Source organism: Elephas maximus, chromosome 2, assembly GCF_024166365.1.
Source record: "Elephas maximus indicus isolate mEleMax1 chromosome 2, mEleMax1 primary haplotype, whole genome shotgun sequence".
In the NCBI taxonomy this organism is placed as follows: Eukaryota; Metazoa; Chordata; class Mammalia; order Proboscidea; family Elephantidae; genus Elephas; species Elephas maximus.
Window position 1 is genome coordinate 126817268 of NC_064820.1, and position 17023 is coordinate 126834290.

Here is a 17023-nt window from a genome sequence, read left to right on the forward strand (position 1 = left end):
GATAGGTGTGAGTTTATTGCTGTCATTTTGTAGTGCTTTTTTTTGTGGTGCTAACGTTTTCTTTGTTCTTGTTACTCTTCTGTGCTCTATGCTGAGTTCCTTTTGTTCGTGGATTTCTTTTTCATTTCTTTTGTTTTGAGATTTTATGTTTTTCTTATTTATTTTAATGAGTAGGTTTGTTAACTTTCTTTGTGGTTACCTTGAAATTTACCCTTATTTTCCTTGGCTTGAACCAGTCTGTCATTACTTGGTATCGCCTAGCCTTCCTCTCCATTAGAAAGTTCTATTCCTATACTGTTTATTCCCTGTTTTATTGTTCTGATGTTGTTGTCACTTACAGAATAGCCTCTCTGGTTCCCTGTTCCAATTGTTTTGGTTTTGGATTGTCCTTGAGAGTTCATTTCCTAGGTTGGTGTCTGGCTGGTACAATCTTGCGCCCTAGATTCAGGGTGTGGCCTGATGTTTGTCCTCAGACCGAAGGACTCTCTTTAATAATTCTTGTAAGTTTAATTTGGTTTTTACGTATTCCCTTAATTTTTGCTTATCTGGAAATGTCCGAATTTCACCGTCATATTTGAATGAAAGTTTTGCAGGATATATTATTCTTGGCTGGCGGTTTTTTTCCTTTCAAGATTTTATATATGTCATCCCATTGCCTTCATGCCTGCATGGTGTCTGCCAAATAATCAGCTTTATCTTACTGTTTCTCCTTTGTATGTGACTTTTTGTTTTTCTTGAGCTGCTTTCAGGACTTTGTCTTTGGTTTTAACGAGTGTGATTATGATATGCCTTGTTTTTTTTCCTTTGGGGCCTATCCTATATGGGGTTCATTGAGCTTCTTAGATGGTCAGCTTTTCATCATTCATTATATTAGGGAAGTTTTATGTCAGCAGTTCTTCAGTGATCCTCTGTGTGTTTTCCATTTTCTTTCCCTGTTCTGGAACTCTAACCACTTGCAACTTTTTGCTTTTGATTTTATCCCAAATAATTCTCAATGTTTCTTCATTTTTCTATGTTCTTTTTTTCTGATTTTTCCTCAGAGTTGTAGCCAAGTGTTTGTCTTCAGTTTCACTGGTCCTGTCTTCCATCATTTCAGACTTTACCCTCAGTTCTTCCATAACACTGTCCATTTCTGAAGTCTTGTTGTTTATCTTTGGATTTCTAATTGTTGTTTTTGTATGATTTCTAGTTGTGAATTTATCTTGGCATTTTGTTCCTGTATTATTTTCCTGATTTCTTCCACTTTTTGTCTGTATTTTCTGTGAGTTTGTCTGCTTTTTCCATAAATTTGTCTATTTTTTCCTCATTTTTGTCTGCTTTTTGGTTCAACTCTTGGATTGCTCTGAATATTAGAGATTTGAATTCCCTGTCAGGTAGTTCTAGTGCCTTTTTGCCTACTGGAAAGTCATCTGGTGTTTTATTTTGGATGCCTACTGGAACCATCCTGTCCTTTTTTTTTTTTTTTTTTAATATGTTTTGATATTGTCTGCTATCTTCAGGATATTCAGTAGTTATTTTCTTCATTTCTTGAGTGTAGATTTATGTCTTTCATCCTGCTTTTTGTTTGGTTATGTCTGAGCAGGTGGGCTGTGTGTTCTTTGTTGTTTGCTCATCTGTAGTTAGGATAATTTTCACCTTCTTGTCCAATGGGCAGACCAGTCACTCAGCTGTGGTTCATCAGGGCAGGTCCAGCTGAAAGGGAGAGGCTGGGATGGGTTGATTGTAGCATGTACTAGGGCCAACAGGGCCAGCCAGGAATCAGTGTTGGGCAGGTTCCAGTAGGCTGTGCCTGTGCTGCTCAGGGTGTGATGTTCAGTGCATGGTGCAGGTAGGCATCAAAAGGGAGAGGTTGTGATGTGTGGAGCTAATAGGGGTATGGTAAAGAAGAGAGAGAGGAGAGAGAATCAGGTGCCAAAAAAAAAAAGTAAAGGAAAAAAATGTGCTAATGGAGCTTGCTCTTGGAGTGGAGAGCTGAGAAACCAAGAAATGGAGATAAGTGAAAAGGAAAAAGGGAAAAGAATAAAAAATAACTAGACAAAGATTTGGGAAAAAAAAAAGAAAGAAAAGAATAGCCCCCAGGAGTCCCACTGGTGGGGCTGTGAAGAGTGGGGAAGTGTGTTCTAGGATGAGCAGTATAGCCTGGCTAGAGAGGGGGTATAGATGTCACCAAACCAAAAAACCAAACCCACTGCCGTTGAGCCAATTCTGACTCATAGAGACCCTATAGGACAAAGTAGAACTGCCCCATAGAGTTTCCAAGGAGCATCTGGTGGATTTGAACTGCTTACATTTTGATTAGCAGCTGTAGCTCTTAACCACTATGCCACCAGGGTTTCCATAGATGTCACACAGTACCAGATATTCAGGAGACAGGAAAAGAAGGTAAGTATAGAGAGATGAGAACTGAGAAATGAAGAAAGCCAGAAAGGGTAAAAGAGAAAAAAAAAAAATGAAAAAAAGAAATTCCCCCAAGGATCCCACCTATGCAGCTGCACAGAGTCAGAGAGTGGCTCCTGATCCATGCAGTACAGCCAGGCTAGAAGCGGCTCCCAAGCTGCAAAAAGAGAAAACAAAAACAACTAAACAAAAGGAGTAAAGGAAAAAAAAAAAAAAAGCCCCAGGAATCCCACCAGCGTGGTATTGTGGGCCGGGGGGAGTGGTTCCCTAGCCAAGTAGGGCTTTACAGCCTTTCAAGAAGCAAAGATGACACAAGAAGTGAGGTGTTTGAGGGAAAGGAGGGGGAGGTAGTGGGAGGCACGGAAGAAATCAAAATAAATAGAAAGCAACATCAGCTCAGGGGGCCAGTCAGCATGGGCGGGGCAAATCCAAGAGGCCTGAGGCCAATACAGTTGCCTTCAAACAAAGAGACTGTGGCTGGCGGGAAGCAGAGGAGGCTGAAGGAGGAAGGAGAAAAAGGCTAGGGGTCAGAAAGGCATACATTGCTCGTTACTGGGTGGTCTGTCCCCTGCTGGGAACTTTGTGAAGCTACTTTCCCATACTCCCTGTCTGCTGATCTCTGATGTGGGTGGGGTGAATCCAAGCAGCACAGACACAGCACTTGCCGGCCGGCCCAGCCACCACAGCCAGCCAGGAAGCTTGGAGGTAGAGCAGCGGGGAGGGAATGGGGGGTGGGACAGCATGTATCGCTGCTTACCGGGTGCTCTATCTCTTGCTGGGAGCTCTGTAAAGCTGCTTTCCTGTGCTTCCTGTCTGCTGATCCCTGACAGGAGTCCAAGATGGTGGATCCTTGCTGTGTTAGCTGATAGGTGCCCTCCACACGTATATCTCCTTGCCCTCTGTCCTCTGTCAGTTTCTTATTCCATTCGGTGTTTGGCTGAGTTTTTTGTCTCTTCATTTGACACTTCAGATTCCAGGTATGATGTTTGTCTGTGTTTTACTTAGTTTTTTGGGTCTTTGCTATGGAGGGACAACGTGGTGCTTCTGTCTATGGTGCCATGTTGGCTGGAAATCCATTTTCTTTTTTTTAAGATAGAAATCTAGAACATCTTTAAATACGGATGGGAAAGGGTCTTTAAGAGTGTGGGAGGTTCAAGATACAGGGCAAAATGGGATGTGATCATTGGCAAGGGCAAAAGTATTGGTTTTAGATTTGAAGATGAGAGAAGATGGCTGTTCCAGAGGTAGTACCAGAAACTGCAGCTTTTTCTTATCAGCATCCTGCCCAGTCCATGTGATATTGCTGTCACCTCTGGAAAGAGAGTCATCACTGAGGGGTTTAAGAAGCTCATAGAGAGAGTGCTGGGGACACTGAAAACAAATGTCACAGTTTTGCTTGTTTACCTTTAATAATGTGAGCAGATAAATAGATAAATATAATATTTGGGTATCTGGGATTGTGCGTGGTATGGGTGCACACTGGAGGGAGCATGCACCAAAGTGGTTTGCAAGTCCACTAAATGTGCCAGACCAGACATCGGCAATCAAGAAGAAGGAGTGAAGAAGGAAGACTCAGGAAGACAGTAGGCTAACTGGTTAAATTCTATTTTGAATCCCGGACAATGTCTCTGTTATCAAGTTACTACATGGAGTGGTGGATATAGCAATCACATCTGTAAGGTAATCTACCTTGTCTTAATGAAGTGTTTGACAGTGTGGTCAGGGTAAAAACCATCAAGTATAACAGGCCCTGAACAATCTCTAGAGACAGATTAACACAGAGGGAAAATGCACTTCAGTGGTTAACCACACTATACATATTAATTCATTCAGTTGCTTGCAGGATAGCTTGGATTAACCTTTTATTGTGACCTTTTCTCCCTCTTTGTGGTGTAATTTGTATGCATTTCATCCACTTATGTGCAGATGTCTTATTCATTCTATCATCTTGTCAGGTTTTCTCCCCCAGTGCTCCTTCCCGTTGGGATTTGCAATTTTTTTTTTTAGTTACAGACACTAATTGTAAATACTTAAAAAAAAAAAAAAACCACTTTAAAACCATTGCCTCCAAAATATTGAATTAGCTTAGTTTGTAAAGAAAAAGAACATGTGTATTTTTCAAGGCGTGCAATAAACACCCATGACTTCAGAGAACTCCCCAAAACTAGATATAAAAGTAGTTTTAATACATGCCCTTTATAAATGTGTATTTTAGGAGATGGAGCCAAGATGGCAGGGTAGTCAGATGCTTCCTGGTCCCTCTTACAACAGAGACCCCAAAAAGCAAGTGAATCAATTATATATGACAGTCTAGGAGCCCTGAACATCAAAGGCAAAGTTGAGGAATCAGATGGAGTGGCATGGGAAAAAGACATGGTTCAGAAGCAGCAAGGAGTTGCTAAACCTGACCCTATGGCAACCAGCACACTGCAGGCCGGATCCACTGCCACAAGCGAGTGAGACAAGCAGTGGTGTTTGGGACTCATTTTCCACATTGGTAGAGACTGAGTGGCAGAGAGTCTACTCAAGTGTCCAGAATCAATAAAAAGCGGTGCTCAGTCAGCAAAAGATAAGTATATGCATCTAACCTACTGCATGGATCAAAAAACACCACTTTGGGAAAAAAACCTCTCCTATTTACCTGCCCCCTTCCTGCTACACACTGGGTCTGAGCTGGCTTCAGAGATTGCTGCATACCCTGGGTCAAAAGTAGGATCCACCATGTGTCCTGAGCCATTCTCCCGCCCTGGGAGAGGAAACAAATTAGCAAATGGGAAAAAACAATCTGCTGGGTCCCCTAAGCCAGGAGCCCCAGGCAGGCACAGCTCCTTTGCTTAGGCACAGGCATAAGGGGTCCATGGACTTTGAATGCCTTTCACCCCTGCAGAGACATGTGTGGGCCCATTTCAACAGCTGTGGCAAGTTCCTGACATTTGATACTGCTTTGCATATTAAGCAGAGTCCTCACCTACCCACATCAGGGGCTTGTGGAGTGGTGGCTCCAGCCACGCCACCTAGCCACACAGCACAGGAGTCCAGGGATAAGTGATGCCTCCCAGTCTTTACAGCCAACAGCACTGGGTGCCCATACTCCAGCTGTAAAACCCACCCACCTATGCACTCTAGGGAACAGGGACATGCTTTCCTCTCAGACACATAGGGGCAGCAGCACCCATCTTGCTCAGCATGTGACCCCCTAGTGCAACCAGATGCCTGTGCCTACACCAATCACCCTTGCCCATCTAGGTCTGTAGGTGAGAGCCTGTAGCACACATTTGGTCACTGACTACCTAGATACCTGAGCTGAATCCATACAAGAAAATAAAAAGATTCCTGGGCTCGCAAACATAGGAACAGTTCTAACCACCTGGTTACAGGACATTAGAGCTTCAAAGGTGCTAATAATCAAACTAGGATGCACAAGCAGCCATATCAAAATAAAACAAAATGAGAAGCTAGGACAAAATAAGCAAACATAAAATAAATAAATATAATAATTTATTGATGGCTCAGGAAAAACAGTCAAATCACATAAAGAAACAGACCATGATGGCTTCAGCAAGCTCCCAAAACAAAGATTCAAGAGATCTTTCAGATGAAGAGAACTTCCTGGAATTACCAGAGGTAGAATACAAAATATCAGTATACAGAACTCTTCAAGAAATCAGGAAGGAGATCAGGCAAAATGCAGAACAAGCCAAGGAGCCCACAGACAAAGCAATAAAGGAACTTAAAAAGATTGGAGAAGAGCATAATGGTAAATTTAACAGGTTGCAAGAATCCACAGAGAGACGGCAAACAGAAATCCAGGAGATTATAAAATTTCAGAATTAGATAGCTCAATAGAAAGTCATATGAGCAGAATTGAGGCAATGGAAGTCAGAATTAGTGAGACTGAAAAAAGCACTTCACACCAAAATGTGTGAGGAAAAAATCAGATAAAAGAATTAAAAAAAGTAGAAACTCTAAGAATTATGTGGGACTCTATCAAGAGAAATAAGTGAGTGATTAGAGTACCAGAATGGGTGGGGAGGAGATAACAGAAAATATGGAGAGAATTGTTGTAGATTTGTTGGCAGAAAACTTCCCTGATACCATGAAAGGTGAGAAGGTATCTATCTAAGATGCTTATCTGACCCCACACAAGGTAGATCACAAAAGAAAGTCAACAATACATATAATCAAACTTGCCAAAACCAAACATAGAGAATTTTAAGAGTGGTTAGGGATATATGAAAATCCATCTACAAAGGAGAGTCAGTAAGATTAAGCTTGGATTACTCAGCAGAAACCATGCAGGCAGGAAGGCAATGGGATGACATATATAAAGCCTTAAAGGAAAAAAAATTGCCAGCCAAGAGTTATATATCCAGCAAAGCTGTCTCTCAAATATGATTGTGAAATTAGTACATTTCCAAATAAACAGAGTTTTAGGGAGTTTGCAAAAACCAAACCAAAATTACAAGAAATACTAAAAGGAGTCCTCCAGTTAGAACATCAGATAACAACCCAATACTGAAACACAGGACAGAGCACCAGATCTCAACCTACACAGGGAAATAAAAAAAAAAAATTGAAGCTAAAGCACTGAAAATAGGGAAAAAGACGTCATCATGTAAAAGATGACAACATTAAAACAAAAAAGGACTAAAAAATGTGGTTAAGGTCTTTCATAAGGAGAAATCAGAGCAATATAAATAAAAGATTGGTTTAAACTTAGAAAAATAGGGTAAATATTAAGGTAACCACAAAGGAAAATAACCATTACACATCAAAATAAAAAACAAGATAAACATAAAGACTCAGTGAATACAAAATCAACAATGAAAAAGAGGAAAAGAAAAATGACTCAGCACAGAAAATTAAGTGGAGCAAAGAAACTGTCAACAACACACAAAAAAAGCCATCAAAATGACAGCACTAAACTCATAAATACCTATCAATAATTACACTGAATGTAAATGGACTAAATTCACCAATAAAGAGAGAGTGGCAGAATGGATAAGAAAAAAGCATTATCCGTCTATATGCTGCCTACAAGAGACACACCTTAGATTTAAAGACAAACTGAAAGTCAAAGGGTGGAAAAATATCAAGCAAGCAACAATAAAAAAAGAGCAGGAGTGGCAACATTAATTTCTGACAAAATAGACGTAAAAGTAAAATCCACCACTTGATATAGAGGAAGGACACTGTATAAATGATAAAGGGTGATACACCAGAAGGACATAACCGTATTAAATATTTACACACCCAACGACAGGGCTCCAAAATACGTAAATCAAACTCTAGCAGCACTGAAAGAGAGAGAGACAGCTCCATAATAATAGTGGGAGACATCAACACACCACTTTCGGTGAAGGACAGGACACCCAGAAAGAAGCTCAACAAAGATCTAAATGCGACAGTCAACCAACTTGACCTCATAGACATATACAGAACACTCCACCCAACAGCAGCCACGTATACTTTCTTTTCCAGCACACATGGAACATTCTCCAGAATGGACCACATATTAGGCCATAAAGCAAGTCTTAACAGAATCCAAAGCATCGAAATATTACAAAGCATCTTTTCTAACCATAAAGCCATAAAAGTAGAAATCAATAACAGAAAAAGCAAGGAAAAAAAAAGCACATGGAAACAGAACAACACCTTGCTCAAAAAATGCTGGGTTATAGAAGAAATTAAGGACGAAACAAAGAAATTCGCAGAATACAATGAAAATGAAAACACATCCTACCAGACCCTTAGGGACACAGTAAAAGTAGTGCTCTGAGGTCAATTTATAGCAATAAATGCACACATGCAACAAGAAGAAAGGGCCAAAATCAGAATATTAACCCTACAACTTGAACAAATAGAGAGCAGCAAAAGAAGCTGTTGGGCACCAGAAGAAAGCAAATAATAAAAATTAGAGCATAATTAAATGAAACTGAAGACAGAAAAGCAGTTGAAAGAATTAACAAGACTAAAACCTTGTTCTCTGAAAAGATCAACAAAATCAATAAACCACTGGCCAAAGTGACAGAAGAAAAACAGGACAGGAAACAAATAACCAAAATAAGAAATGAGATGGGTGATATCACAACAGACCCAACTGAAATTAAAAGAATCATAACAGAATACTATGAAAAATTGTACTCTAACAAATTTGAAAACCTGAAGGAAATGGGCAAATTTCTAGTAACTCATTACATACCTAAACTAGCACAGAGATAGAACAACTAAATAAACCTATACCAAAAGAAGAAATTGAAAAATGTAATTAAAACTACTCCCAACAAAAAAAGACCTGGCCCTGATGGCTTCACTGGAGAATTCTACGAAACTTTCAGAGAAGAGTTAACACCACAACTACCAAAGGTATTTCAGAGCATAGAAAAGGATGGAATACTCCCAAACTCATTCTATGAAGCCAGCATAACCCTGATACCAAAACCAGGTAAAGAAAACACAAAAAAGAAAATTACAGACCTATATTCCTCATGAACATAAATGCAAAAATCCTCAACAAAATTCTAGCCAATAGAATTCAACAACATATCAAAAAAATAATTCACCATGACCAAGTGGGATTCATACCAGGTATGCAGGGATGGCTCAACATTAGAAAAACAATCAATGTAATCCACCACATAAATAAAACAAAAGACAAGAACCACATGATCTTATCAATGGATGCCAAAAAGGCATTTGATAAAGTCCAACACTCATTCATGATAAAAACTCTCAGGAAAATAGGAATAGAAAGGAAATTCCTCAACATAATAAAGGACGTTTATACAAAGCCAGCAGCCAATATCATCCTAAATGGAGAGAGCCTGAAAGCATTCCCCTTGGGAACAGGAACCAGACAAGGATGTGCTTTATCACCACACTTACTCAACATTGTGCTGGAGGTCCTAGCCAGAGCAATTAGGCTAGAAAAAGAAATAAAGGGCGTCCAAACTGATAAGGAAGAAGTAAAAATATCTCTGTTTGCAGATGATACGATCTTATACACAGAATCCACAAGAAAAATACTGCAACTAATAGAAGAGTTCATCAGATTTCAGGATACAAGATAAACATACAAAAATCTGTTGGATTCTTCTATACCAACAAAGAGAACATCGAAGAGGAAATCACCAAATCAATACCATTTACAGTAGCCCCCAAGAAGATAAAATACTTGGGAATAAATCTAACCAGAGATGTAAAAGATCTATACACAGAAAACTAAAAGACATTACTGTAAGAAACTAAAAGAGACCTACATAAGTGGAAAAACATACCTAGCTCATGGATAGGAAGACTCAACATTGTGAAAATGTCTTTTCTACCCAAAGCAATCTACAGATACAACACAATTCCGATCCAAATTCCAATGGTATTTTTTAATGAGATGGAGAAACAGATCACCAACTTCATATGGAAAGGGAAGAGGACCAGATGAGTAAAGCATTACTGAAGAACAAAGTGGGAGCCCTCACGCTACCTGATTATAGACCCTATTATGCTGCCACGGTAGTCAAAACAGCCTGATACTGGTACAACAATGGATACGTAGACCAATGGAACAGAATTGAGAATCCACACATAAAATCATCCACCTATGAGCAGGTGATACTTGACAAAGGCCCAAAATCCATTAATTGGGGAAAAGATAGTCTGTTTAACAAATGGTGCTGGCACAAGCTGGATATCCATCTGCAAAAAAATGAAACAAGAACCATACCTCACTCCATGCACAAAACCTACCTCAAGATGGATCAAAGGCCTAAATACAAAATCTAAAATGATAAAGATCATGGAAGAAAAAATAGGGACAATTCTAGGAGCCCTAATACATGGCGTAAACAGAATACAAAACATAATTAACAGTGCCCAAACACCAGAAGAGAAACTAGATAACTGGGAGCTCCTAAAAATCCAACACTTATGCTCATCCAAAGACTTCACCAAAAGAGTAAAAAGAGTACCTACAGACTGGGAAAAAAATTTTGGCTACTACAAATCAGATCAGTGTCTGTTCTCTAAATATACAAGATATTGCAAAACCTCAACAACAAAAAGACAAATAACCCAATTAAAAAATGGGCAAAGGCTATGAACAGACACTTTACTAAAGAAGACATTCAGGCAGCTAACAGATTCATGAGGAAATTCTTATGATCTTTAGCCATTAGAGACATGCAGATCAAAACTACAATGAGATACCATCTCACCCCAACAAGGCTAGCATTAATCCAAAAAACACAAAATAATAAATGTTGGAGAGGTTGTGGAGAGAATGGAACACTTATACACTGCTGGTGGGAATGTAGAATGGTACAAGCACTTTGGAAATCAATTTGGCGCTTCCTTACAAAGCTAGAAACAGAAGTACTATACGATCAAGCAATCCCACTCCTTCGAATATATCTTAAAGAAATAGGAGTTGTCACACGAATAGACATATGCACAACCATGTTCATTGCAGCACTGTTCACAATAACAAAAAGTTGGAAACAAACTAGGTTGCCCATCAAGGGATGAATGGATAAAACAATTAAGGTCTATTTACACAATGGAATAGTATGCAATGATAAAGAACAACGATGAATCTGGGAAACATAACATGGATGAATCTGGAAGGCACTATGCTGAGTGAAATTAATCAGTCACAAAAGGACAAATATTGTATGAGGCCACTATTACAAGAACTCAAGAAAAGGTTTAAACACAGAAAAAACATTCTTTGATGGTTACAAGGGTGGGGAGGGAGGGAGAGGAGTATTCACTAACCAGACAGTAGACAAGAATTATTTTAGGTGAAAGGAAGGACAACACCCAATACAGGGGAAGTCAGCATAACTGGACTTAACTAATATCTAAGAAGTTTCCTGAATACAGCAAACACTTTGAGAGACAGAGTAGCAGGTACGGGGGTTTTGGGACTAGGGTTTCAGGGGATAGCTAGGTCAATTGGCATAACAAACTTTATTAAGAGAATGTTCTGCATCCCATTTTGGTCAGTGGCATCAAGGATCTTAAAAGCTAGCAAGTGGCCGTCTAAGATGCATCAGTTTGTCCCAACCCACCTGGGGCAAAGGAGAATGAAGAACACCAAAGCAGAAGTAAAGTATGAGCCCAAGAGACAGAAGGGGCCACATAAACCAGAGACCCCATCAGCATGAGATCAGAACTACATGGTGCCCGGCTACCACCAATAACCGCCCTGACAGGGAACACAACAGAGTCCCTGATGGAGCAGGGGAAAATTGAGGTGCAGAACTCAAATTCTAATAAAAATACAGACTTGATGGTCTGGCTGAGACTAGAAGGACCCTAGAAGCATGGCCACCAGACTCTCTATTAGCCCAAAACAAACCATTCCTGAAGCCAACTCTTCAGACAAAGATTAGGCTGGACTATAACACATAAAATGATACTGGTGAAGAGTGTGCTTCTTGGCTCAAGTAGATACATAAGATGAAATGGGCAGCTCCTGTCCGGAGGCAAGATGAGAAATCAGGAGGGGGCAGGAGCTGTTTGAATGGACACAGGAAGTACAGGTTGGAGAGGAGGAGTGTGCTGTCACATTGTAGGGAAGGCAACTAGAGTCACATTAAAAGGTGTGTGTCATGGATTGAATTATGTCTCCCCAAAAATGTGTGTATTAACTTGGTTAGGCCATGTGTGGTTGCCATCCATTTTGTGATTTTTCTATGTGTTGTCATAATCTCTGCCTGTGGATTAAAGGATTAGTGTGGGATGTAGCACTCTTGCTCAGGTAATCACTTCCCTGATGCAATGTAAAGGGAGTTTCCCTGGGGTGTGGCCTGCACCACCTTTTATCTTACAAGAGATGAAAGGGAAGCAAGCAGAGAGTTGGGGACTTCATACCACCAAGAAAGCAGCTGGGAGCACAGTGTGTCCTTTGAACTTGAGGTTCCTGTGCTGAGATGCTCCCAGACCAAGGCAAGACTGATGACAAGGATGTTCCCCCAGAGCCGACAGAGAGAGAAAACCTTCCCCTGGAGCTGGTGCCCTGAATTTGGACTTCTAGCCTACTGGACTATGAGAGAATAAACTTCTCTCTCTTTTTTTTTTTTTTGTTAATGCCATCCACTTGTGGTATTTCTGTTATAGCAGCACCAGGTGATTAAGACAATGCGTATACGTTTTTATAGAAGAAACTGATTTGAATTGTAAACTTTCACTTAAAGCACAATAAAAAAGAGTGATGAATGAATGAATAAACAAACAAATAAATGTATATTTTATGAAAAATAGTGAGGTACTTTTAAAGCTATGATGTCAAATACTTATTGGAAAAAGTTTCAATTATTAATGATTAATTCATGTTATGATTCAGTTTTACATTTCTAGGTAGGACAGGAAAACTCCTGCTATTGTATATCCTGTTTCTTAGCATTTAGCTTAAATTTCCTATACTGCTATAAAGATCATGGGAAGCAAAAATCCCTGTTGACTTTTGTCCTTTCTTTTTTCTTCCCTTTTTTTTTTTTTTAATCTCTCTTCCTTTCTTCTTGTCTTTTCTCTATGCTTAGCAATGCCACCAACCGTGGTTATTCTAACTTGAGGATAAAAAGATGGCTAAGTCTTCCATGGCATGCTCTTTTCTTTTATGGGATGGAAGATAAAGGGACTCCACATCCACATCAACTATCAGAAAGAGAAGATTCTATAAGACAGCAGAAAATTGGGACAAATTTGATTTGGTTTCTGCCTTTACATTGCCAATTCTCCTACTCTCAGTTATCAGTATGGAAAACTACTGTAACCTGAGAAACCCTGTTCTCTCTCTTTTTAAAATTAACATTAAATTTAATTTAAACACTGATGCTATTTGAGTCTTTTTGATTTAAGAAAAGAGTAAAGAACTTCCAGTCAATATGGCACCTTAGATACATATACTGTAATGACAGTGATAACAAAGACGTTAGAAACTAAGTAAAACAGAACAAAAAGTGAACTCATATTCCAGAACATCAAATGGAGAGTTGAAGAAAGAGACTGAGCACTGATTGGAAGGAGAGGCAGAACAAAACCAGCGGGAAAACAGATTTGCGGATCCACTGCACTCTATCCACTGGCATGGCCATTTTGGGATGGCATTGAACAACAACCCAGAGTGAGGAACCCAGGAAAGCAATCACAGGCAGAGCACAGCTGGTGGCAGGGATTCTGTGCCAACAACCCAAAAGAAATTTTAAGGTAGGCAGGACGCAGCCAGAGATGGAGTACCCCTGCGGGGGGGAAGTGTGGGAGTGGTATAGCTTTGAAACCAGGGAACCATGGGGCAGTGCCTTTGGAGCAAAGTGGACAGACTGAGTCATAGGAACCTTAGAGAAGGAGAAAGTGTAGATGGGGAGTGCACATTTGTGGGGGAGTAATAGAAAGAGAGGGGCAGGTGAAAGCTCCAGCCCCTTGGGTGAGTGCAAGAAGGGAGGAAGCTAAGAATTAGTGCAGAGACTGCTTGTCAGTGGAGGCATCTGGCCATTTATATGGGAGACACAGTGAGGACTCAACTCATAGAGTGACAACTAGAGGCCCTCCCAGAACCAGCCCTGTTCAGCAGTCATCCCCTCCTGTTCCTGCAGGTTCTCTTTGGCCCTCCTCCCTCACCCAAAATGCCTGCTACCTGCATTAGCATGTGCCCTGAGGCACAGGTGGATTGAGCCAAGGCAAGCAAGTCTGGCCCACCACCCCTCCCTGAGGTGTAGGAGGCTGAAGCTGAAGGGTGCAAGCCTGGCCATACCCACCACTCCTCCCTGAGGAGCAGACTCTCTTTGCAAACCTGGACAGGCCCTGTTTTGCCCCTCACCTCATCCAGATGTGCAGGCCTCTCTGCCCTTTCCCCCTCCTGCCCACAGTTCCTCCCAGCTGAGGAGGACTCCATGCCCTCCCCAGCCAACACCAACCCCCCAGCTGAGTGGGATTCTCCACCCAGTCCTGCCAATCCTCCCCCAGCTAAGCATGACTACGTACCCTGCTGTGCTAATCCCACCTCCAAGAGATCCCTTGCCCTTCCCTGCTGCCCCCCACCTGAGTGGGACTCTGTGCTCTCCCCTGCTGACCCCTCTCTGGCTGTGGGCTTCTGCACCTTTTCCTGCCTGCCCCTCCCTGAGCCCCATCGTATGCTTCAGGGGTCGTACCAACTGCTTGTGGCAAAGTAGAGGAACACAAGAGCTGTGAAAAGACCTCTACCATCCAACACCTGGTACCTCACATCAGGGAAAGGACTTGTTCGCACACCATCAAGCAATCCTCTAAGAGAAATCGTACATTCCTAATAACATAGGAGCACAGTGTGTGTGCGATGCACCATACCTACCAGTGAGAAAAAAGCACACTGAGCCAACCAACAGGCCCAAAATTACACATAGACCAGATAACTGGCAGCTTTGTAGTCATACGCAAATCAGTATTACCAAACAACATCAATTAAAACAATACAAAGAAAAGTAAATAATATAAAAAGAAAAGGAAGACGCTAAGCTCCAGATATATCAAAACAATGTAAAACAAAACAAAAAAGGCAAATAAACATAAAACCAATGTAATGGATTGAATTGTCTCTCCAAAAATGTGTGTACCAATTTGGCTGGGCCACGATTCCCAGTATTATGTGATTTCCACCATTTTGTCATCTGATGTGATTTTCCTATATGTCGTAAACCCTGCCTTTATGATGTTAATGAGCTGGGATGGGTGGCAATCATATTAGTGAGGCAGGATTTAATCTACAAGATTGGATTGTGTCTTGAGGCAATCTCTTTTGAGATGTAAAAGAGAGAAGCGAGCAGAGAGACAGGGGACCTCATCCCACCAAGAGAGCAGAGCAGGTCCTTTGGACCTGGGGTCCCTGTGTGGAAAAGCTCCTTGACCACAGGAAGATTGAGGACAAGGACCCTCCTCTAGAGCCGACAGAGAGAAAGCCTTTGCCTAGAGCTGGCATCTTGAATTTGGACTTTTAGCCTACTTTACTGTGAGGAAATAAATATCTCTCTGATAAAGGCATCCACTTGTATTTCTGTTACAGCAGCACTAGATAACTTAGACAACCAATAAAGGAATATATAAACAAATAGAACCTTAGGAAACCCTAGTGCGTAGTGGTTACAGCTACAGCTGCTAATGAAAAGGTCGGCAGTTTGAATCCACCAGGTGCTCTCTAGAAACTCTATGGGGCAGTTCTACTCTGTCCTGTAGGGTTACTAAGAGTCAGAATCAACTCGATGGCAACAGGGTTGGTTTTGGGTTTTAATGCCCTGAAGATAGCAGTCAATTACAAATCATATGAAGAAACAAGATTGGATGGCTCAGGCAAATGTGCAAAATTAATATTTAGGTTCCTCAAAGAGATAAAGGAAAACTAAGAAAAAAAAAACCCTAGAAGAATTCAGGAAAACAATATAAGAACAAATGACAAATTAAGTAGAGAAATAGATATCACACAAAAACATCAACTAGAAATTCAGAAGATTAACAATAGAATATCAGAAATAAATAACTTAATGGAAGGACACAGACGTAGAATTAAATCAATGGAAGAAAGAATCAGCAAAATAGAGAACAAATCCCTGTATAATAACTTGTTTGTGGAACAATCAGAAAAAAAGGTTGAAGAAAAATGAAGAAAGCTTGAGGGTTATATGGGACACTATCAAGAATAACAATACATGCATAGTAGGAATTCCAGAGTAAGGAGAGAATTTTTGAAGATGTAATGGCAGAAAACTTCCCAAATGTCATGAAAGAAGAGAAGATTTCCATCCAAGAAACTCAACAAACTCCATACAGGATAGAGTGCAAAAGAAATTCACCAAGACATACCAGAATTAAACTTTCCAGAACAAGAGAGGAAAAAAAAAAAAAAAATTTTTGAAAACAGCATGAAGAAAAGTGAAATATCACCTACAAAGGGGCCTCTATAAGACTAAGCACTGATTTCTCATCAGAACTATGCAAGCAAGAAGGCAAAGGGATGACATGGACAAAGTCCTGAAAGAGCTGCCAATTAAGAATCATATATTCAGGAAAAATGTTTTTCAAAAATTAGGGCAAAATTAGGACATTCCCAGATAAGCATAAATTAAAAGAATTTGTAACCCCCAGACCAGCCCTACAAGAAATATTAAAGGGAGTCCTTTGGATAGAAAACCAATGACATCAGACTACAACCTGAGAGAAAGACACGTGACAACATCATCAGATACCAAGTCATGCAAAGACTTCAAAAAAGTAAAAGAAAGCTACAAAATTGATTAAGGTAATCAGAAATATAAAGAAGTAAATGATGACATCTTCAAAATGAAAAGTGAAGTGAATGATATAGTTACAGAATTTCTATATGAAGAGGAAGTCAAGGAAATCTAAGATAAAACAGATCTTTTAAATTTAGGATGATAAATGTAAATTTCAGGGTAACCACAAAGAGAAGTAAGAAATCTACACACATACACACACAAAGAAAAAGAAAATTAGACTCAGCAAACACAAAAACAACAATAACAAATGAAAGGAAAAGAAGGTTCAGATACAAAAAGAATTCATCACAGAAAAAAAAGAACAAAAAAACCCTGAACACCATGAAAAAAGTACAACAAAATGGCAACAGTAATCCATACTTATT